Source organism: Lissotriton helveticus, chromosome 6 (assembly GCF_964261635.1).
Source record: "Lissotriton helveticus chromosome 6, aLisHel1.1, whole genome shotgun sequence".
In the NCBI taxonomy this organism is placed as follows: Eukaryota; Metazoa; Chordata; class Amphibia; order Caudata; family Salamandridae; genus Lissotriton; species Lissotriton helveticus.
In genome coordinates, this window is record NC_136067.1 from 1,367,784,909 (window position 1) to 1,367,808,876 (window position 23,968).

A 23,968-nucleotide genomic window follows, 5' to 3' on the forward strand; every position below is an offset into this window, starting at 1 on the left:
TTCTGAGGTCTTGGCATCCCTTTTTATGCCAAAATTCTCTTTGTTCTCTGAGAGCAGAGAGGCCTTGGCCAAGTCCAAACCAGTTCTGGTCAGTCCTGGAGCACTTTGTTTACCTGACTCCTTCTTTCCTTTGAGAGAGAGGGTCAGGGACGTCAGCCGCCCAGCAGGAGGTGGAGCCAGCATTGTGAAAGGCAGCACAGCCCTATTCAGTCCCAGATGCTATCCCCTCCCACCACTCAAGATGCAGATGAAGCTATTCAGCCTAGGACTGACTCACTCAGCCTCTGGGAGCCACCCCAGCCCCTGTCACTCACAAACCAGACAGTCAATTCACAAACAGGCCAAGGCACACCGAAAGGTCAGACAAGAAAACAGCCACTTTCTAAAAGTGCTGTTTTCAAACACAGGATTTAAAAACCATCCTTACTAAAATATGTGTTATTAAATCCTGAGTTCATGGATACCAGACTTTAATTTTCTATCTTGCTCCTATGGGAAGATATGCAGGTAAATATTATACACAGCATTCCCCATTATAGCCTTTCAATAGCGAAAAACGAAATTGGCAGTATTTCACTATCAGAGCATGTCACCTACATTAGTACCTGCTCTACCTTCCACATACACTGCACACTGCCTAGGGGGGTACCATGGGCCTTCCTTAGGGGTGTCTAAGGTGCACAGAAAGGGAAGGGTTAGCCCTGGCCAGTGGGGACACTGGTCAGGTCAGTACGGCAGTTGGCAACTGCACACAGGCACTGCAGTGGCAGGCCTGAGACACCATTTTAGGGCTACTCAAGTGGGTGGCACAATCAGTGCTGCAGGCCCACTAGTAGCATTTGAATCGAATCCCCAGCCCTGGCACACTCAGTGCACTTTACTAGGGATCTACTGATGAAACAAATCTGCCAATCATGGATAAGCAATCACAATAACAATTTATACAGAGAGCATATGCACTTTAGAAATGATCAACAGTGGTAAAGTGTCCAGAGTCCTATTGCCAACAACCACAGGTCAGGTAAAACAAGGGAGGAAGAAGCAAAACGTTTGGGGATAATCCTGCAAATAGGGCCATTTCCAACATACCCTATTCACAAGCTGGTGCAAACTGCAGACATCGCCTGTATGCCCGCGGTAACTGCCCCAAAATGTATCTCCACGGTGGACACCACCAACTAACCCTAATGAGATGCAAAGTAGGCGTTCCCGTGCAAAAACACACGAAAAAACCACACCACTTTCACAACGAACTGCTAGATCTGCAAAGCGCCACAAAAACATGCAATAAGCCAACACCTGCCTTTTACTGGTGCTAAGCAGGACGACTACCCACAGCATGAAAGGGAGCCCAGCCAAGAGCCACACCTGAAGACCCACAGATGCCATGGAGATAATGATAATGCAGCTCCGATACCCATGAGGGTCACAACATCCCCCGTCACCACCCGCAGCCCCCCAGGCCATCCCGGACATACACATACCGTGACCCACACAAGAGTCACAAAAAACGCATGATGACGCACATTGCAAAAATAAATACACACAGATGTGGCCAGAATAACGAGAAAAAGTCACACAGCACCAAAGTAACAACCAAAAACTTTATTGAAACACAACACAAAACACCAATGCGGAAGACTCCTGTCGGGTCTGTCAGGGACAATGTTGACATCACTGCCTGGAAAATAAAGCACAAAATCAGACTGTATGTCATGCGCACATCAAAGGAGCGAGACACAGAGAAACAGAGAAGGTAAGTGAGCCAGAGAGAGAAAGAGAGGGAAGGCAAGAAAGGGAGAGAGAGAGGGAGAGAGAGAGAAGGGAGAGAGAGTGAGTGAGAGAGAAGGAAAGGAAGGGAGAGAGAGAGAGAGAGACACCGCCGCCCCTGCACACACAGGCCCCACTGTTCACCTGCTGCCACTGGTGTGTCCATCAGAAGGCACACCACGTGCCCGTGCAAGCTCCAGGCGCCGGTCACGCCACCATGGCATGGTCCACATCATGCGGGCCTGCCCCGCAGCCCAGCAGGTCACACACATGACGCTGAGTCCTAAGTCATCAGTGGCGGAGACCACATCAGTGCACACTTCATCATTGCAGGCTGCACACCCACTCAGCTATTTCGAGTGTCACTAACTCTGTGCAACGCCAGTCATCGCCACATAGTGGTAGGCCCCTGATGACCACAAGGCTTCGGGTGCCACTAACCCTGTGCACCACCAGTCAGCGCCACGTGGTGGTAGGCCCGTGACGGCCACAAGGCTTCGGGTGCCACTAACCCTGTGTGAAGAACCCATGGGCCCTTTATGATTGAGCACCGTGGAGCGTCCATCAGCCAGTCACCACCGGCAGAGGGGAATATGACGTTGTCGGGCCCTTATATTTGCGGGTTCACATGGCCTGTGACGCCTGTGCCGGATGGGTGTAGTGTGTGTGCAAATCTGCCCTCAGGGAGTGGCCGTGACATGCTGACAACTAGACCAGTGACCTGCACACCACCAGCGAGTACACCTGTGACGGGAAACAACCTTTACAACGCAACTTTTACAACGCATTACCATTACAACGAAACTTTTACAATGCAAAAACCATTACAACGCATGTATTTACAACGCATGTTTTTACAACGCAAGTACCTTTACAACGCATACCATTACAACGTAAGTATCGGTAAGTATATAATTATATTAAAATGTTATACGTTTGGGTTTTTTAAGGGGTATTTTTAGGGTTCAGGGTCAGTTTTCAGTTTTTGGGTAAAGGGGTATTTTTAGGGTTCAGGGTCAGTTTTCAGTTTTTGGGTAAAGTGGTATTTTTAGGGTTCAGGGTCAGTTTTCAGTTTTTGGGTAAAGGGGTATTTTTAGGGTTCAGGGTCAGTTTTCAGTTTTTGGGTAAAGGGGTATTTTTAGGGTTCAGGGCCAGTTTTCAGTTTTTGGGTAAAGGGGTATTTTTAGGGTTCAGGGTCAGTTTTCAGTTTTTGGGTAAAGGGTTTTTTTTAGGGTTCAGGGTCAGTTTTCAGTTTTTGGGTAAAGGGGTATTTTTAGGGTTCAGGGTCAGTTTTGGGTTTTTGGGTAAAGGGGTATTTTTAGGGTTCAGGGTCAGTTTTGGGTTTTTGGGTAAAGGGGTATTTTTAGGGTTCAGGGCCAGTTTGGGGTTTTTGGGTAAAGGGGTATTTTTAGGGTTCAGGGTCAGTTTTGGGTTTTTGGGTAAAAGGGTATTTTTAGGGTTCAGGGTCAGTTTTGGGTTTTTGGGTAAAGGGGTATTTTTAGGGTTCAGGGTCAGTTTTGGGTTTTTGGGGTACAGGGGTATTTTTAGGGTTCAGGGTCAGTTTTGGGTTTTGGGGTACAGGGGTACAGGGTAAAAATAAAATAAAATTAAATTTAAATTAAATTATTTACATTAAATTTAAATTAAATTAAATTAAATTATATTAATTTCAAATAATTTAAAATAAAAAAAATAATATATACTTACCAATACTTACGTTGTAATGGCATGCGTTGTAAAGGTACCTGCGTTGTAAAAACATGCGTTGTAAATACATGCGTTGTAATAGTTTTTGCGTTGTAAAAATTTTGTTGTAATGGTATGCGTTGTAAAAGTATGCGTTGTAACGTCATACATCCCCTGTGACAGGTAGCTATGTGGGCCCCCCTCGGAGCGTAAGCGGAGTGGTCTGACCTGGTGTACGCTGGACCAGTGCAGGGCTTGCAACAATGACTCGGGGGCTCTGGGCGTGGTTCAGTCTATGTCCGGACAAGGAAGTGAGTAATGCGTGTGTCCCTATTGTAGTGTCCACGGCACCCAGAAGACAATAGGCAATGTAGCATACAGTTACTGCCATCCCACTAGATGAGCATCATTGACGTAAAGAAAATCACTGTCCCTACAACCATCCACACATTCATACATGAATGATGAAAGACATGACACAGCAGTGCATTGCTGGATGTTTATTGCACATACAGTGGAGTTTTGCAGCTGGAGTGGTACAGGGCCATGCCAAACACACCACACAATACGGGCCCGTGGAACGTCAGCCAGAGTCTATCTGGGGATGACAGGTATTGCGGAAGAGGAAGGGTACAGTCCGCAGTCTGGTCGCCGTGTCATTGGTCATCAAACAGGATATGGCAGTACATGTCGCGTTCCAAGGTAAGTGCAGCCGAGTGTATTGGGGGTCAGTGGAAGGTCATGAGGCCATGTGCGACACCAAGCAGAAACAGGCCAGGTAGCGGAAATGAATGCTAGTGCCTCCTTCTGAACACAATCCCATCCACGTCCTTGTCCTTGGGTGTATGCTCTGCCCCACCTGTGGGTGTTGCAGTACCAGCTGCGGCACTGTATGCCACGTACATATCAGGGGCCAGAGGAGGATTGTCGGCCGCACTGTGTGGCAGTGACACATCAGGTGCTGGAGTGGATACGCCGGCCGCACTGTGAGGCACGGACACGCCAGGGGCCAGAGATGTGGACGGTGTGGGGGCAGCATCATTCATCAGCACCACGCCTTGTGGCAGCAATGCCATGATGAGGATCTGCAGGGCATGGTATATCCCAGCTACATTTCGCTGATGTGCAGCGGTGGCTGCCATCCTTTCCGCCTCCATCCGCACCATGTCCTCCATGAACCTCCGCATGTGTACCAGCTCACGGCTGGAATCGCTGGAGCCAGTCTGAGCAGACAGATGTTCTTCTCTCCACGTAATGACTCCAGCGATGTCAGTCAGGGCTCATTGGCTGTGGGTGCCTCCTGCTGGGTGGTTTGGATAGTGGGTGGGGTCTCCTCGATGCAGCTGGGCTGCCCTGATCCTGGAGATGAGTTGCTGATGATGTCCATGATGTGTTGGAGTGCTTGCGTGTTGATGCTGGTGGTGTCCTCCTCATCATCAGTGAAGAGTGGCTTGGGACTGCTGTGCAGGAGGTGTTGAAGGTGGTTCTGCAATGTGAAGGGGAGATGGTGTATTACAATGTGTCCACATGTATGTAGCCACATGGTACATGTTGACATACAGACATCATGGCAGACAGCATGGCATTGCACATTGTGTAGATCAGGGCCATGACCCAGAGTCATTGTGGGTGTGCACTGTGCTCTGCTTGATTGTGCATGTGTGCCATTGTGGCCCTCTCCACCCATCCCCCCAGTACCTGGTGGTCACTCACCCTGTTGCGGTTGTGTTGTGTCCTGTCAAACAGCGTCCGTCTCCCGACTTCGGCCACAGTCTCCACACTGATGACTGTCGACACCAGCTCCTCCATGTAATCCATCACGAGTTGTGGCACTGGGCTCCCACCTCTAGTCTGCATTGCTGCGAGTTTCTCCTTGGTCTGCTCTCCGACGACATTCACCTTGTCCACGATGTCCCGCCAAATCCCATTTTTGGTTCCAAATGACACGTTGGAGGTGATGAACAGCTGTTGATGGTGTTACATCAACTCCGTAATCAGGATCCTGTTTTCCTGCGGCATGAACTTCCTCTTCTTCTTGTCCTTGCCCTTCCCTGTCCCTGAGGTCCCAGGCTGGTCGTCCGTGGTGCTTGTGGTGTTGCGCTCGTCTTTTGCGCCTGTGCCGGCTGCCTCCATGGTGCTTGGGTGTTGGCCAGTATGTGTTTGTGTGTTTTTTCTACTTTTATAGTGATTTTTCCCACCTCCCATGTGTGTATTGCAGGCTTGGTGCTACTTATCGCTGATTTCCTCATCGCGCTTTGGCCCATTGCATGTTTTTTCACGTTGAGGTTTGTGTTTTTATCTCCATCGAGGTGGTTGTATTGCAGACATTGGCCACGGGTTCCGCAGACTATTGCATGGTACCTCCTTGTTGTGAATTCCATGTTAACACAGGGTTATTTTCCCGCGATAGGCTGCGATGTGTAAAGGTGCGTTAGCATTTTTTGGTGATGTTAAGCACACGTTCTTGTGAATATACCCCTCAATCTTTCATCCCACTGTGGTTGATAAAAAGAGTACCAAACTCACATTGCCCTTTATACAGTATTGCAAATTTTAGGTGGTGCCCAGGAAAAGTTTCTTATTGCCAATTTTGAGATTTGCAAATATGAGACAATGTAGACCTGGACTACTTGTGCAGAAACATACCTCTGATGTTATATGCATGACTTTAATACATTTTATTTCGAGTGCTCTCAAAATTAGGAAATGTTACATGAGTTGGCTGCGATTACCTTCATAAATCCTTTCAGAATCTTATGCCGTTTTAGCAGAATAGGATGCTCTCTCATTATGGAAGAACTGATTTGCCTAACTTTTCCTTTGAAATTACTACATAATAATTTGCCTCTTACATACATAAATTTGATTGATTTAAACGTCATGGCTGCTAAATGAATTCATGTATTGATTATTCATTTACAACTAATTTGATGATTTGAAACTGTTAACCATTTAATAAACCTTTATGGTTTAAAACGTAATCATTCTCTGTCTTCCTTGTGGAGCTTAATGTGATTCATTGTATTTAAATGCATTGAATTGTTGACTAGCTTTAGTTGTGGATTCAGGTTCATCAAGTAGATCTCCAACACCAAACCGTAAGTCTTTTTTATATGATATGGATAAGGTGCTTGTGTGTTATTAAGAGCTGGTGGGATACTAATATAGATAAATAAGCGTACTCAGTTTTGTTGGCTTCTTCCTGCAACTAATTCAACTTGCAGAGTGGTTATATATAAAAAAAATTAGTTGCCTGTCGCTTTTAATTTTTTATTTAATGAAACCAGAATGTTTGCCTGGTCAGGAGAAAAGTGTCATTTACATTTATACTGTGTTTCTTCTATTAAAGTAATGCAGGAAAATCGAAGTACGTTGTTTCCGCTTGACGACTGCAGCATATTCTTTGGATCAGAGCTATTTTTCAGTTTTGATCAAATTTTCAGTTAAAACACAAATGGGTCTTTCTGAGAGGGTATATATTCTCATTTGTGTCTACTACATCTGAAAGTTATTGATCGGAAAACATAGCTAGAAGCAAACCCACGTATCTCCATCTCCATCCAGGAGGGTGGGGGATCTGATTCCTGGAGGAGATATGCTTTCAAGGAGGACACTGACGATTCTCTCAACATAACTGTCAAGCAAATGCAAATGATGGTTAAATAAATTTCTGAAGCCTCTCAGAAATAGCAGGAGGATCAGGGAAGGGACCTGTCTCTGCCAAGATCGGATCCCTCCCAGATGTCTTGTACTTTCCATCTTCGGCCTCTTCTTCTTGGTCTTCTCCTAATTATGATGACAAATCAGATGAAGTACAGACTTTGGAACTTTATGGCTATTTGGAAGGTGAAGAGTGGCCTACTGGTGATTTTTACTTTTTTTGCACTACTTAGGTGCTCTCTTATTTTGCAGGAAGGACCCTGATGGGGTGAAATGATAGGTGTTTTTTCCTGGTTAAGAAATATTTTCTGGTCAAGGGGCAATCCAGTCCTGTTGGAATATCAATAAACAATGTTCTCACAAAGATGTACCGCCCCAAAGTATACCATCTATGAAAGCTATTGGTCAATATGTATGCAGAAAAGAAGAGATGAAGAATCCCATCCGTGTGTGAATCATACTCATTAGTATTCCATGTATATGAATGAATGAAACTGGATCTTATAAAGCGCCGACTTAGCCCAAGGGCATCAAGGCGCTAAAGCGAACTATACATGGAGAAGGCTGGGAATGTTAAGCTGTAGACTGAGTGAACAGCCATGTCTTCAAAGTTTTACGAAACAGTAAATGAGAGGGAAGACCAGAAAGATCATAGGGGAGGGAGTTCCAGAGTTTGGAAGCAACTGTAGAAAAGGCACGACCCCCCACCTAACCTTGCTAACCATGGCACTGTAAGCAAATTCTTATCAGCTGACCTAAGCTTCCTAGAGGGAGTATAACGATGTACAATTGACTTGATACCCTCTGGACCAGTACAAAAAAGCCTTATGAACTAAGCATAAGGTTTTAAAGAGAATCCTGCCGTCAATGGGAAGCCAATGTAACACCCTAAGGGCCAGATGTAGGTAATTCCGATTTACCGACTCTTAAATACCGACTCATACCGAATCGGTATTTAAGAGTCGGTAAATTGGAAGGAGGCAGATGTAGGTGAAAAATGACCGAATCTGTAAGAGTCGGTATTTACCGATTCTGTAAATACCGATTCTGTATTTCCCATTGATTCCTATAGGCCTTGAAGCCCATAGGAATCAATGGGAAATACAGACTCTGTATTTACAGAATCGGTAAATACCGAATCCTGCAAGGGTGCGGGGGGTGTCACTTTGACACCCTATAGCACCCCAAGTACAGGCTAGTGTGACATGTGGCACACATACATGCCCTAAGGGCATGTCTGTGTGTCACATTGCACAGGTGTGCATGCACAGATGTGCATGCACACCTGAATTCGGTATTTTACGACCCAATAGGATTGGGTGGTAAAATACCGACTCTTAAGGGCCTGTGGCACTCTTAGGAGTGTCACCTACATATGGATTTACAGAATCGGTATGTTTACCGATTCGGTAAAAAACCGAAGTGGTAAATTTACCGAATCGGTAAATATACCGATTCTGTAAATAACTACCCACCTACATCTCAAAAGCCAAATACCGGTCGGTAACGGCCGAATTCGGCCGTTACCGACCGGTATTTGGCTACCTACATCTGGCCCATAGAGAGGAAGAGATGGAATGGAATTTAGGCAGATTCATCATGAGCCTGGCCCCAGCGTTCTGTACTAGCTGCAGCCGTTGAATCAGACCTCTGTTACAGTAATCCAATCTGGACGTCACAAGTGCAGCTACTGCCTGTTTACGGGAGTCCAGTGAAAGATAGCGTAAGATTTTCTTTAAAGTTCTGATAATCCCGAAACAGGTGGAAACTGTCCTACTGACCTGCCTACTCATGGTGAGAGAATTGTCCACCAGGATGCCAAGATTTTTTCCAAGTGGGACAGGGCAGGGACAAGCGCCCAGAGAATCTGACCACCAATCACTGGACCAGATATCCGATCTACTGCCAAAAATCAACACCTCAGTCTTCTCACCGTTCAATGGAAGAAAGTTTGAACTCATCCAAGAAGCGACTGCTTCCATGCAGAGCCTGAAATAATTAGAAGCCACATCTATAATATTATGGGTAATGGACACCATAATTTGAGTATCATCTGCATAGGATAAGACTTGCAACCCAAACGATCTTACAACTTTGGCGAGCGGGGCCACCTAAATGTTAAAAAGCATTGGACTCAGGGAGGAGCCCTGAGGGACGCCACTCACCACAGTCTTGGGGGCAGAATAAAGGACCAATGTTCACCATCTGAGTCCGATCATTCAAAAAGGAAGCAAGAAGCGCCAGAGCTGAACCCCCGATCCCTATCTCCCTGAGGCGCTCCACTAGCCTCACAGGAGACAGGGTATCGAAAGCTGCTGTGAGGTCGAGAAGAATCAGCAGGGTAGTATGACCTGCATCCACCTGCATACGGATGTTATTGAAAACCACCATAAGGGCCGTTTCCTAGCTATGCAGGCTTCTAAAGCCATGTTGTGAATCATCCAGCAATTGATGGTTGCTAAGATAAGAAGAAAGATGAAAATTACGATGCCTTTCAAGAATCTTGGCCTGAACCGGCTGCAGCAAGATCGGACGTTAATTCTTAAGCTCCACAGGATCAAGGGAAGGTTTCTTCAACAGAGGCTTTACCACTGCCCTCTTCCAGGACAAATGATACTGTCCCTCAGAGATAGCCACATTCAAAACAGCAGTAAGATGTGGTGTAATTACATCTTGACAGCATTTTAAAATCTTAAGGGGACATGGATCTAGAGGAGAACCCGACTTAACACCTTCCAGCAATCTGTCCGTATCCTCGTGAGCTAGTAATGGAAAAGTGAGGAGTCTGGGGAGAGTCTCCGAGGAAGTCGGTTCCTCCATTACTGTGATCAAAGACTTGGTCTGTGCTACATTGGCAACTTCAAGAGCCAGATATATATCTCTAATCTTGGAAGTGAAGAAATCCGAAATTTTGTCACAAAATGACTGTGAGAAATCCACGGTATGAGTTGTTGTTGGAACAGAAAGGGAATTATTAACCTTAAACAGTTCCCTAGAGGATTTGGATGAATCCATCATCTTTGAATAATAGAACCTTTTTTCTTCCATAATATCCTCCTTGTAATGTTTCAAAGAAATCTTATGGAGTTCCCTGTCCGCAGGATCTAACTTTGAACGCCATATCCTTTCTTGTCTGCGGCACATTAATCTCAATTTTCTAAGTTTCACCGAAAACCAAGGGGCAGAAGGTTTTAGTCTAGCCGAATAGTGCTTCCTAACTGTCGCCAGGTTGTCCAAAGCATCTGACAATTTTTGGGACAACTCCATAGCGACCTGAATAACATCATGATGCCTAGAGGGAAGGTAATTGTCAAATAAGCTAGTAAGAGCCTCATTAGTTATACGGCTAAGGTCTCTTCTTTCCACCCAATGTTTATGCTCTGAAATATTTCTCCAGAGTAAGTAAAAAGGTACAGCAAAATGATCCGACCATGTCAGGGGAACAGGGTCTCCCACAAAGACACGAGGGTCATTGAAAAAAATCCAATAAAGGGTGTGACCCGCCACATGAGTGGGACTCCTGACCAATTGAGGGCAACCCCAGCCATTAAAAGTTTCAATGAGGGATTGAGTGTCCCTACAGAGAGAGTGGTCCAAATGAAAATTAAAATCGCCAAGAAAAGTGAAATTCAGTCTGTCTAAAAAAGGTTTCACAAGGCTACTAAATTTCTGGCCAAAGGCCGTCCTGGATCCCGGGGGCCTATAGCTAAGAACACCAGAAAAACTTTCCGTTGTAATGGAGTTAATGGAAAAATAAAGAACTTCAAAGGGGTCAGAAGGGGCGGAAAGCTGCTGTGTACGGCAGACCAAACAGTCCTTATAAAGGACAGCCAGGCCTCCACCCCGCCGACCTGTCCTGTCACATTTGGCAAAATGATAGCCAGCCGGAATAGCCTCAACAAGATCGGGCCCATGAGGAGTCCAAGGCCCAGGTTTCGGTGACAAAGACCCAATCTGGTTTCCTAAGCGACACGAAGTCTTCAAATGCAATTTTATTCTTAATCAGGGATCTAGTTTTAATGAGATAACTCGACATTGTGCAATCAAGACTTTGAGAATACGGAAGGGGCGGCACCATACCTACATTACTCACTAACACATTGCACCGAGTGCAGATGAGACGCTTTCTGTCAACTAACAACTCAGGGTCAATAGTATGGAGGCAGAGAGCCCTTACCGGGCATAGGCCCAGAAGTTCCTCTCTTGAGTAGCTAAGGGATCCCTGATGAGGTATGAAGGGAACAGCATCTCTGGCCCCTGGCGCGAACTTGGTGCGGAAAGGTGCAGACGGGCTTGCCTTTGGCACGCCTTCGCCGCGCCGCCGCGTGCCCGCTGGGCGCTCGATTCTGCATCCTTTTTAAAGGGTGGGGAGGCGACTAGAGCACCAACCTCCACTGGACCGGAAGTTGTCTCCCTCCACACAATCGGGTCCAAGGAGCCTGCGGTGGAACGGGGAGAGCAACAGGTAAAATAGAAAACAATTTAGGCAGAGTTAATGATAAAAACAGTGGAAGTGGTGAAAGAAATATTAAAAGTTAAAATTCAGTGCATGTGTCCTAAAACAGAGTCAAGAGTGTCAGCAGCGAAATGGTAGCATTAGAGGAATAGCAGCATTAAGAGTACACCTCCTCACGCGCATCCGCTGCGCGCTCGATTCTGCATCTGGTTTTAAAGGGTGGGGAGGCGACTAGAGCGCTAACCTCCACTGGTCGGAAGTTGTCTCCCTCCACACAATCGGGACCAAGGAACCGGCAGTGGAACGGGGAGAGCAACAGGTAAAATAGAAAACAATTTAGGCAGAGTTAACGATAAAAACAGTGGAAGCGGTAAAAGAAATATTAAAAGTTAAAATTCAGTGCATGTGTCCTAAAACAGAGTCAAGATTATCAGCAACTAAATGGTAGCATTAGAGGAATAGCAGCATTAAGAGTACACCTCCTCACGCGCGTCCGCTGCACGCTCGATTCTGCATCCGGTTTTAAAGGGTGGGGAGGCGACTAGAGCGACAACCTCCACTGGGCCGGAAGTTGTCTCCCTACACACAATCAGGACCAAGGAACCCGCGGTGGATCGGGGAGAGCGACAGGTAAAATAGAAAACAATTTAGGCAGAGTTAACGATAAAAACAGTGGAAGCGGTAAAACAAATATTAAAAGTTAAAATTCAGTGCATGTGTCCTAAAACAGTCAAGTGTATCAGCAGCTAAATGGTAGCGTTAGAGGAATAGCAGCATTAAGAGAACACCACCTCACGCGCGTCCGCTGCGTGCTCGATTCTGCATCCGGTTTAAAGGGTGGGGAGGCGACTAGAGCGCCAACCTCCACTGGACCGGAAGTTGTCTCTCCCTCCACACAATCGGGACCAAGGAACCCGCGGTGGAACAGGGAGAGCAACAGGTAAAATAAAAAGCAATTTAGGCAGAGTTACCAATAAAAACAGTGGAAGCGGTAAAAGAAATATTAAAAGTTAAAATTCAGTGCATGTGTCCTAAAACAGAGTCAAGAGTATCAGCAGCTAAATGGTAGCGTTAGAGGAATAGCAGCATTAAGAGTACACCACCTCACGCGTGTCCGCGTTATGAGCGGCGCCAAAACTACTTGTGCAAGGCACTTGAGTCCGTGCCGTCCGACTTCCCTTGAAGTAGTATCTCTGGTGCCGCATCTGATTTGCCCTGAAGAAGTCCATTGTCTAGGATGAAACACATTGGCTGGTTTTAAGGACAATTATAAGAAGCACAAATAAAAGAAGAACATTACTGGATTGTTCAGGATTTATTACTACTTGCTTCCCGAACAGAATTTGCGCCTATTTCTTGTTTGTATGTGGTGCACCTCTCGTCTTTATGTTTTGAATCTATTTCCCCAGGGGGAGGGGAGCATCTTTTTGTGCAGAAGGTGCATACAAGGTTGTGCAAACATGACGTGAAATATTGTCGAATCCCTGAAATTTTGTGTTATAACGGTGTGGGTGATGTGTCTCATTTAAAGTCCACTGCACTCTTTTTGTTGCATTGGCTTTTCCTGGTTATTTTGGCATCTGTGTTTTTAAAATAACAGATATGCTACAGCTCAAAGAATTAACATCATAATACTCACGATGTGTTACAATGATCAATGATATTAGAAAGTCGTATCAAACTGTTCAAAATGTTATCACTCGCAATTCGACATGTCTATCATAAGTATGATCTATCGCGTGCCAACGTTTTTGCACCCAGCTTATCTAGTTTAAGTTCAAATTGGCAATACACCTGACACTTTTCAAGTTAAGGACTAATGTAATAACACCAGCAAGAGGGTGTGATTAGTTGGAGAAAAAAAAAGACAGCCTTGTACATGTCTTAAATCACATAAACTGTCAAGTGAGTCCACACAGTAAGACAAGTGAAACTTTCTTCTGGTCCTTTGCATTCATCAACCCTTTGGTTGATATTACTGTGTTCTACAATCTGAGGACCAGACTGAGGGCCTGGTTTAGAGTTTGGTGAACCAGTATTCCGTCACAAATGTGATTAGAACATCATGCATTTGCAACAAGGCTAGAATGCTATATGTCGTGTTTGTGACAGGGTACCCATCTGCCAAAGTCTTAACCAGCCCTGAATCTTCACAATACTCCTACGCAGTAGGGTAGCCTGTGGTAAGTAGGGATTATTTAGTAAGACGTCAGTAATATTGTAAACATGTTAACATCATTATCTGCATGCGTCTTCTATTTTAATTAACTATCAGCACATTAAATATGAAATTTACTCTTCCTATTCTAATTTATGTGCTTGCCTATGTGGGGGCAAGCGGCTGATAGAGTAAGAGGGAGCAGGTCAATATTTTTGTATGGAGGTTGTTATGCTAAGTGAAGATTTTGGAAGTCTACAATATGGAGTCTATGCTTTTGCAAAATATCTTTTTCAGTCAATGTTTTCACTAGGTACCAATCGTTTATGTCGCCGGGGTAGGGAGCACTATGTAAATGCAAGTACAATACAGCATGTTTGCTTATTTACGTGTTTGCTTAAAATGTTTAAATCTGACTTTGTATGCATTTACATAGATCTATATATGCATACATAAATGTATGCATATACATTGTAATCATATGCATACAAAGTCAGATGTAAGCATTTGAAGCAAACAACACTTCAAAGTGAGAGTTAGTTGGACAAATAAATGTGTGTGGCAAGGAGCAGTGTCTGTTATGTTTTTATGTCTCGCCTCCTGGCTGTTTCAGTAGCTGTGGTAGTGGAGCCAATTCGCACAACAGTGCTCTTCAGATTACAGGGCATGGAAGTCAATTCACCAAAATGCCAGGAGTAGTGGATGTCACATCACATGCTATTTAATCGTTACTTTCACTCTCACACTTACACACATATTCAAACATATACATACTGAGCTCACATGCACACACGTTCATCTGCAAGCAAGCTCGCACATCACATACATTTAAACACATTTTTTACTTACCTCAGCTGCCGGGGAGGCTTAGGGCGATATGTATCAAGAAAGTATTTTGCATTTCCTAAATAGCGATTTTTAAGGAATCACTATTTAGGAAATGCAAAATGGTATGTATGAAAAAAATCGCTATTTTTTAGCGATTCCTTAGTCTTCCTTATTTGCGAATTCGCATTTTGCGAATTTGCAATTAAGGAATATTTTCCAATGCATTCCTATGGGCCAGGAGGCCCATAGGAATGATTGCACAATAATTCTCAAATTGCGATTTCGCAATTTGCTAATCGCAATTTGAGAATTATTTCAAGGGTGCAGGGGTGTCTCAAAGACACACTGCACCCCCTGAAATCTACATGTGTGTGCATATGGCGCACATACATGCCCTATGGGCATGTGTGTGCATCACATGCCACCTTTAAAAATGCCAAATTGTGCATTTTTGGAAGAATTCGCAAGTTACCATCAACTACAAGTTGGTGGTAATTTGCGAATTCTTAACCTAAATTCGCTAGCCAAAAATGCTACATACATAGCATTTAAGGAATCGCAAAATTGCGATTCCCTAAATGCTATGGCAAAATAAGGAATCGCACAAGTTTGCAATTCCTTATTTTGGGAATGTTTCATACATCCCAAAACATGCAAAAAGGCTGTTTGCGAATCGCAAAAGGCTTGATACATATCGCCCTTATATTCCAGCTATTTGGATTCCGTTTTTATCACACTAATAGTGAATAACATGAAATTATTTACTATAAGTGTAATACATAATTGACGGAAAACAAAGAAAGTCGAGGCCCAACCATTCTATACGGACGGGTTTTCGCTGTGTTCCTGACACTAATTTTGCCACTTCTGAGGCTTAGGGCCACATGCATCAACCTATTTAGGAAGTGCAAACGGTGCGAATCGGTAAATTCTGCTGTTTGCGATTCCTAAATACGTTTTTGGGATGCATCATACATTTTTGTGAAAATCGCTATTTTTAGTGATTTCCAAAAATGCGATTTCTTTTAAGGAATCGCAAATTTGCGATTCCTTAAAAGCAATGCATGATGCGAATTAGCAATTAGGGGGTGCAAATTACCACGAGGTTGAACCTCGTGGTAATTTGCGAAAAGTTATGAACATGCTCAAAAATGCATTTTTTAAACTTTCATGTTACAGACACACATGTCCTTAGGACATGTGTGTGTGAAACATGCACTTTAAAATACATTTCAGGGGTGCAGGGGGGGGTCCTTTGGACCTCCCTCTGCATCCTTGCAATGCATCAAACAAATGGGATTCGCAAAATAAACAAGCATTTGCAATGCAATAGGTCTCGCCGCATTAAAGTTTGAGTTACTGGCATTGTAAATGACACTGCTTTGCATTATTTATTTTTTTAATTTGCAATTGGTATATAAACATTGTTTGTGAAAGGTTAGCTGTTGCTGTAGATACATTTTATGGAGGACAAACGTTCTCAGAAGATATAGGTAAAATATTTAGTTTATCACTACCAATTTTGCTAAGATTGTACTAAGTGGTAACCATAATAATTGCACGTTATGAATAGATGAGCTTTGTGTGGCATACATAGTATCTAACTTATGATGAGAGATCACAGAGTCTCACCACAATTTGTATGATAGCTTATTGGAAGATTTCCAGTTTAAACTGATCAGATTGAAGGCAATTGCTAATATAATGTCTAATAACTTATCCATGGGGATAGTTTGAATAATTAAATTGGATAAGGAACCTAAAAAAGGTATATAATATTAAAAGGGCAATCAAAGTTACTTTTTAAATATGCTACTTATGTTTTTTAAGCATACCTCTTTCTCCGGGGAATTTTGTCAGGAGAAGAGGTGCAGCGGCGACAGAGTGCGAGGTGAGGTGGGGGGGGGGGGGTAGGGGTGGGCTGGGTGGGAGCTGCATTGTAGTGGTTATAGGAGAGAACGGGCGGGGGAAGGGTACGGGGCAGCAGTGGGGAGGGGGTTGCTGGGAGGCAGGAGAGTGAGGCTCAAGGGGTGGTGGGGGGCGCCCTCTAGAGATCAGCATGGGAGGAGTGAACATGGAGAAGTATGCATCACTCCCCATCATCCGTTAGTAGTCCGTTGTCCTCCCCTTGGTACTCCTGGTATTTACGTCCTCTGCAGTATGCATCACTCCCTCTCATCGGTGTCATTCGGTAATAGCCAGATTTGAAGGGGGGGCGGGGTGACAGGAGTAGCTAGGCAGACACTAAAAAACAAGTACAAAGGTTGCCTAGGCAAGGGCCGCATGGGGGGGAGGCGCAGGAGGGTTAAGCTCAAGAGGAGGCCATTAAAGGGGACTTTTCCAAGACAGCGGGAGTCTCACTGGAGGCAAAAGGGGATGGGGGGGTTGGGGGTCAGGAGCACGAGGTGTGTGAAGAAAAACAAAAAAGGGGAGGGGCGTAGTTTCAGGGCGAAGGGACGCGCAATTTTGTTTATGTAATTGGCGCGTTTTATATAGCGCAGACTTTACCCGAAGGTGTGAGTGCTTCACAAATAAGGTTAATAGTGTGGCTTGTGGCGTTTTTGGATGAGAACGTCTCTGCAGAAGTGCGCCAAGGAAGACAACATTAGGAAAAGTCAGGAGAATGCAGAGTGTCGAGCCCCCCCACCCCTCTTTTCTTGTGCGTTTGGGCAAAGATCTTCACTCCCGCTCATCCTACCCTTCCCTCCCTCCCTACTATCCGTCAAATGTGAACGGCAAGGAGCCACCTAGCCTGAGCTGCTAGGTAATGTTTCTGCACATGGCTGAGCGTCATAGGTAATAGTATGAAGTGCTTCATTGCGTGGGATGGCCGGTGATGTGTTGCACGGTACACCACTAGATGCGCGGCAATATGCCGGAGTGCGGGCAGGAGATGGGTGGAGAGGTGCGCATCCTGTGACGGGGGCAAGGAGAGGGGGGGCTGACGAATAGCTAGACGCTCGTGGAGAGTTGCAGATACGGGAGGGGGAGCGCAGGGGCAGAGGGTGTGGCGTAACTAGAGGGGGGGAAAGCCTATGCTGGTGCAGGAGAAGGACAGCGCAGGAGGAAAGGGGGGGGCACGTTCGGAACGGCTGCCATTGGAGCCGGCAAATTGGCAGTAGTGGAAAGGGTGGGGAAGCTCCGAACGGCAGGGCATGCGGGCAGGCTTCACGCGGGGATGAGGCGGAGGGTGCGAACTGGGTGCGGGTGAGCAGTGTTGAAGCACGCCCCAGTTCCTGTTTCGCTGATATCACTAGGCCAGTTTTGTCCCGCACCCGGAGTTGACTATACGATAACTGAATGCAATTTAGCGAGTGTGGCCCAAAGTTTATTGGTTACGTAAATTGTTTTCCCGATGGGTGGCGTAGGTCGGCGCGTCCCCCGACGGATGCTGGTCTCGCTAATATCGCCGGTCAGATTATTTCAAAGTTACCGTCCTCTCCCCTTTATTTCGTTTTCCCACAGGAGGTTAGAAGGACAAACACGTCAGGCGGCACACTATGCTAACTGCAGCCAGCACTATCAGCGCCGCGCGCCTCGTGAACAGCACAATCCCCCTGCATTTCAAAGGAACTGCTCACAAGGAACGCGTCGCGATCCGCCTGTCTGCCATGCAAAAGCGCACGCGCCCAACGTTATCCTATGGGACAACGCGGCGCGCGCGGCCAGGTCTTGTCTCCACATTCTTACTCGTTGGCGGCTGAGACGACAACTATAGTTCTCGCAGCGAGAACGCGCTTTCAGCGCGTTCGTCGTAGCAAGACCTAAAAATGGGAAGGAGTTTCTAAGGGACGCTTTCCCATTTGCAAGTGGGTTACCACCTACTTCGAGGTGTCTGTAACCTATAAATGATTTATGACTTCAATTGTGGCGCAAACTATTGGTACATACCATTAGAAATTGCAAATTGGAAGGGACACCCTAAACACACCTCTTTCAATTTGCAATTCGGTCTGTAATCACAAACCTATTTTGAGATTCGGTAAGAAGTTATCGGATCGTTATTTAGGTTTCTAACACACCCAAAAGCTATTTTACAGTGGCAAAGGCTTCAATTTTGTGAATCGGAGCCTTTGCGACCGCAAAATTACTTTGACCATAAGGTCCAGCATTATCATCATCATAGCATGCCACACACGTTTTTGTATCATATACCTAGCATTAGAATGAAGAATTTGAAGTATAGTTGATGAGAGCATCGATGACATACCTTCTTAAAGAAAGATTTTAACACTGTGCGTCATCACTGCCTGACAGGTACACCCAGATTTTTGGAGGATGTGTTTACTTGAAGAGAGCTATGAAGTCTGTATGACCTTTGAGAAATGTATTATTGTGATTTTCCATAGTTAACAGCACAATGTATATGTCAAATGCCATACTGATTAGTTTGAGCCTAATAGGCAGCACATGCGCTGTCTGTTGTGAGGCATATTGTGGCTCACCAGGAACATCGAGGGCTTGGAGCCCGCCTATGCTTCACATGGGTTGGCTCCCATGTCACTCATTTGCCTGCTTCATCTCTGAGTGTCAATAACATGGAGCATTGCCTCTTTACAATCTCTTCATTGGCTGGCATCGCTGCTTCCGCTGTTTGCTTTTCGAGCACTACTTTTTTCTTTTGTGTAGAGTACTTTATAATAGTGCCTGTGTTTTTCGAGCTGGCTCCCTCATGTATGACTCTCTCCCCTGTCCTCCATGTTGCTATCTGTTGGCTAACTGCTTCTCCCTATTGCACTCACACTTCTACACACAGACATTAAAAACACAAAAACTCGTTCACACGCACTATCTCACACATACTGACCAAAAATGTGCACAAACACTAACCCACTCCCGCTCATAGTTATACACAATGTTGAGAAGCACACGCGAACAATCAAGCTGGGATACAGGCACACACAAAGACAAGGAGACGCAGACAGACTCAGACACACACTTATGTTTCCATTTATTAAGGTCTCATAATCTTGTGTCCTCACACACTGTAAGCACGCACATACAATGCTCTTGCCTACAAATTAGTGCAAGCTGCTGGCTACAAGCTGTGCCTGCTCGAGTGTTTCTCAAAGCCCACAAAGGATTTTCCCAGAATATCACCCAAACACCAGCTCCTTAGTAACTCACAGTGACAGTGTCACTAGTGCACCAAATCGTTCTCACTGTATCTACCTCTGAATGATGAAATACGGAGTCGATGGTGCCACAATCCAAGCTTTGGCGCGTGGACGCCCCTGCTCAGGACAGCATTTCTGCATAGTGAACACTAGTGCAGTCGTTTGTTATTAGTGAAAACTACTGCAGGTGTTTCTCGTGAGTGAACACTAGTGCAGTTCAGGGTTAGTGAATAATGGTGTAGGATTCCTTAATCCGAGCACTCCCTCCTCAGAGCACATTAGTTCAGAAGTCTCTCCTAGGTGAGTCTAGCCCATTGGCCGTCCCTCCTCAGTGAATATTAGTGCAAGGAGTGCCTCCTGAGTTAGTATGTGAAATCATGTTACTGCCTCAAGTCACTCGTAAGTGAATATATTAATGCAGGCGGGCACACTTAAGCACATAAAATACTACAGGCAGTCACTACTTAAGTGAATAAATGATCTCAGGTAGTCCCTGCTGAGTGGATATTAGCAAAAGGAGTCTTTCCTTAATTAATATGTTAGCGTATGTATGTATGTTAGCGTATGAAGTCCCTGGTGAGTGAATATATCTTCGCTGGCGGTCACTACTAGGTAGAAATAGGTGGATATATTATCTCATTCAGTCACTGCTAAGTGAATAAATTAGCACGAACCGTCCCTCCCGGGTGTATATTAGTGCTATGGCAGGCAATGCCTGCTGTGTAGTATATTAGCTCAGATAGGGATATTCACTCAGTTTCTATCGAGTGAGTATTACCGGAGGCAGCCCTTCCTGAGTGATTATTACCGCAGGCATGGCCACATTAGGTGATATGTTATGCCCTCAAGTCCGCACTTTAACTGAGTGATTATTATCGTAGACACCCAGTCCCTCCTTACCCGAGTGAATCCTCCGGACTGACGCCGAGGTCCGCGCTCGCCCTACTCAGGCTCCGAGTGGTGCCAGGGTGGAACCAGGGCGGTAGTTTTCTCTTCCTAAAACATTTGCTTCTACCCTTCCATCTAGATGAAAGGAGGAGCTCTCTTCGGAGCTCTGGGAACGTTTACTCAAGACTCTTCACCCTAAAAGGCATGCTTCCTGCCTCCTGCAACTCGGCCTCAGCGCCTGGGTCTCATTTCCTCCTGGTGTTAAACAATTGGCGCTACAATCCCTATCAATAGTTTCCCTAAAAAGCCGTCGCGTTAAAATGTCGGATTCAGGAAAATGGAACGTTAGTTGCTTGCACGGGAAAAGCGTTTGAGGACCAGCACGTCAAGCACACGTTTCTCATGGACTGGGGGCGTCATTCATGCTGCGGAGTGGCTGTCACTCAGTCCTGGGTCAGCCGGCACTCACTGGGAAAGTACTGGGAACAAGCTAGCAACAAAGCAAACAAATCCCGCCGCCCCCCGTCCCTCACTTACCTACCTCCGGCCGCTGGAACACGCTGTGACGCACACCGCAACCGCAAGTCGGCCTGGAGCGCGCCTCGGCAGAGAAGCGGGAGGACAGGAGCGTGACGCGCGTGAACGTGCACGTTGACGTTCCCGCGCGTTCACGGACCTGAGTCGGCTCGTTCCCAGCTCTGTGTCGGGCTCGTTCACAGCTGCTACTCCCTTGACAGGGATCAAGGCGGCTATAGAACTCGCTGGCGGGAGCGCTTCGCGCTCCAACGCCAGGCGAGCCCTAAAAAGTGCACAACGGCATTGATTCCTATGGGCCTCTAGGCCCATAGGAATCAATGTAATGCCATTCCTTAATTGCAATTCGCAATTAAGGAATCGCAAATACCGAAAATTAAGAAATCCTAAAAACTTTTAGGATTTCTTGATGCATAGGATTTTGCAATTCCTAAATTGCGATTCCTTAATTTTCGCAATTTAGGAAATGCAAAATCCTACATTGATGCATGTGGCCCTTAGGGTCTCAAAGGCAGCATTGGGGATGGAAGATGAAAGCCAGGGGTCGCAGCTGTGACCCCTGACGAACCCTAAATTACGTCAATGGTACAGGGGCCAAATAATGACCTGATTCCCTGCACTGCACCAACGGACAAGAGGTCTGCATGTTTATTTTTTCCGACAAGATAATATATATTAATTCGAAAAATCTATGAGTTAGTGTATGTGCTACTGAAAGCAGAGCTCGAAAGCACAAAGACGTCATTACTGCCCTGTGTTTCAAAAGTCCTGCTGTCTATATGCACTTACTCAGAAATGGCTAGTGTTAATATAGGTGCTGAAGAGTAGAATAGGAAAAGCACAGAAGCCTTTCTACATCGAGGCAGGGCAGAGAAAGGGATCGTGATTTTGCCTTGTATTCTTTTCGGAGTGGTTCTATTTCTTGAGTGACCAGGGACGAAGGATTGCTTGTTTTCAGCAACATGAAATAATATCAGATCATATAATGAGCTGCACAGTGTAGTAAATGTGATGATCAGGTTTATTACATTCCTACAGCCCATTATATGAATATATTCATGTTCAGCTATACTAATGTTAGCGCCCAAGGATTGGTCAAATCAGGTTTGAAATAAATCCCCCCAAACTTACAGCTTGGATCCTCAAAGTCCTGTGGCACTGGTCAAATCGATAGAACTTTGCCACCGTTTTGGAACTGAGTTAAAACAAAAGTACAAGTACTTTATCATCAGCTGTCAGGTTCTGAATATTCAGTCAATGACAAGAGGTTGAAGAAGGTTCCAAAACATGTATTTCTCTTTAAGAAGTTATTATATCTTTTGTCGTTTTTATCTGTTAAGTCTTAATTACAGAAGTAAATGGGAAAAGGTTTGATTAATGACAGCACAAATCAAAAGAGTTTTCCATAAAGGAAATTATTACTGATCTATCTAAAAGAGCCTAACCTACCCTACAAAGGACCCATGAAGAGTCTCTTCTAGAAAAGAGCAAGATGTTCATAACATAGATAGAGTCATGAACTTCCCAAAAAGGGTCGGTCTGGAAACTCAGCTGAGTTCCCCGCAGCTGCTGCAGCAACAGTTAAATAAATCAGTTGCAGCAGTAGCATTGATAGAAATAGTCAGGGTAAAAGAGGGCAAAGTCAGTTTCAGCAGTAGCTTTCAGTAACGAAGGCAGAGGTCTGAATAGAGAAATAATAAAGATGATTTTCCTTCTCTCAATAGCAACACTCGATTATAATCCGGGCCGGACTGAGAACACAAAGCAGCCCTGGCAATGTTGACGGGCCAGCTTCTCCTCCTCATTCCCACAGTAAATATTCACGCCGGTACATAGTTTAATTATTGTTGCAAAGTTAGATATATGATAGAAAGTTCTCATGAGTACCTTCATACCTAAGCTATTAGCTGGTTCCAATGTCCTTTTGTGAAGACAAAGGGCAAGTCAAAATGTAATGAAACAAATCTATCAACAATGTCCTGGTTAAGCATAAACATGATATATCTAATTTGTTATTTATTCTATCAGTCTATTAATTATAAATCCACAGCAAATTCATTGTTAAAGCAGAGTGAGCTAATGTGATGTGATGAAGCAAAAGAACATAGGCCTGATTACAAGTTTGGCGTGTGGGGCGGCATGCTACCACCCCACTCCCGTACTGCCAAACGCGACCGCCAGGCAACAGGGGGACCTGTAGTGCCTCCTTGGTTTCCTCACCACCAGCAGTTTCATGGCAAAAACACCGCCATGAGACCGCTGGTAGTGAGGAAAATCGTAACATGCTTGGTGGGGCCGCAGTGGCCCCGCCAAGCATGTTGCAGCCTCACACCGCCACGCCACCACTAGGGATCGCCAATCCCAGGCAGTGGCAGTGGTCCCAAAACTGTTCGACCACCATACTTTTAATATGGTGGTTGGATCAATGGCGTGGCGGTTCCCGACCGCCACCACACCTCCACCACGGGTTCAGACTCGTAATCAGGTCCATAATCTTAAAGTCAGCACATTCTTTAATGGGATGCTGGTGGTAGGTTAAATATTCTAAGCAAACGCCTATTTATCTGTAAGAGTTGAAAGAAAAATGGTTTTGCACTTCACATTTATTTTCCTACACATTTAAAGCGAGCCCATTTTCCCTACGTGTGATTTGTATATGCAGTCCTTAGCAGAGTTTTAAATGCATTCTAAATGTAATTCAAACACATTAATACAAGTCTTATTATGGTTTCTACATTTATTTCTACACTAATAAAAGATGTATTTATTACTCAAGGTGGTGGCATTTTATCCACTACACCACAAGCATAAAAGGTTGAGCAGATCCACCTTAATATCAATTTGTAACCATCAGTTCTCTGCCTCAGACAT

At 45.2% G+C, this 23,968-nt stretch overlaps 1 protein-coding gene across 7 annotated transcripts in view; it reads right to left on the reverse strand.

The window, feature by feature from the left end:
* LOC144763482 (D-aspartate oxidase-like) overlaps positions 1–23,968 on the reverse strand; it is a 247,442-nt gene that overhangs the window by 92,836 nt on the left and 130,638 nt on the right. The gene's annotated exons all lie outside the window — the stretch shown is intronic.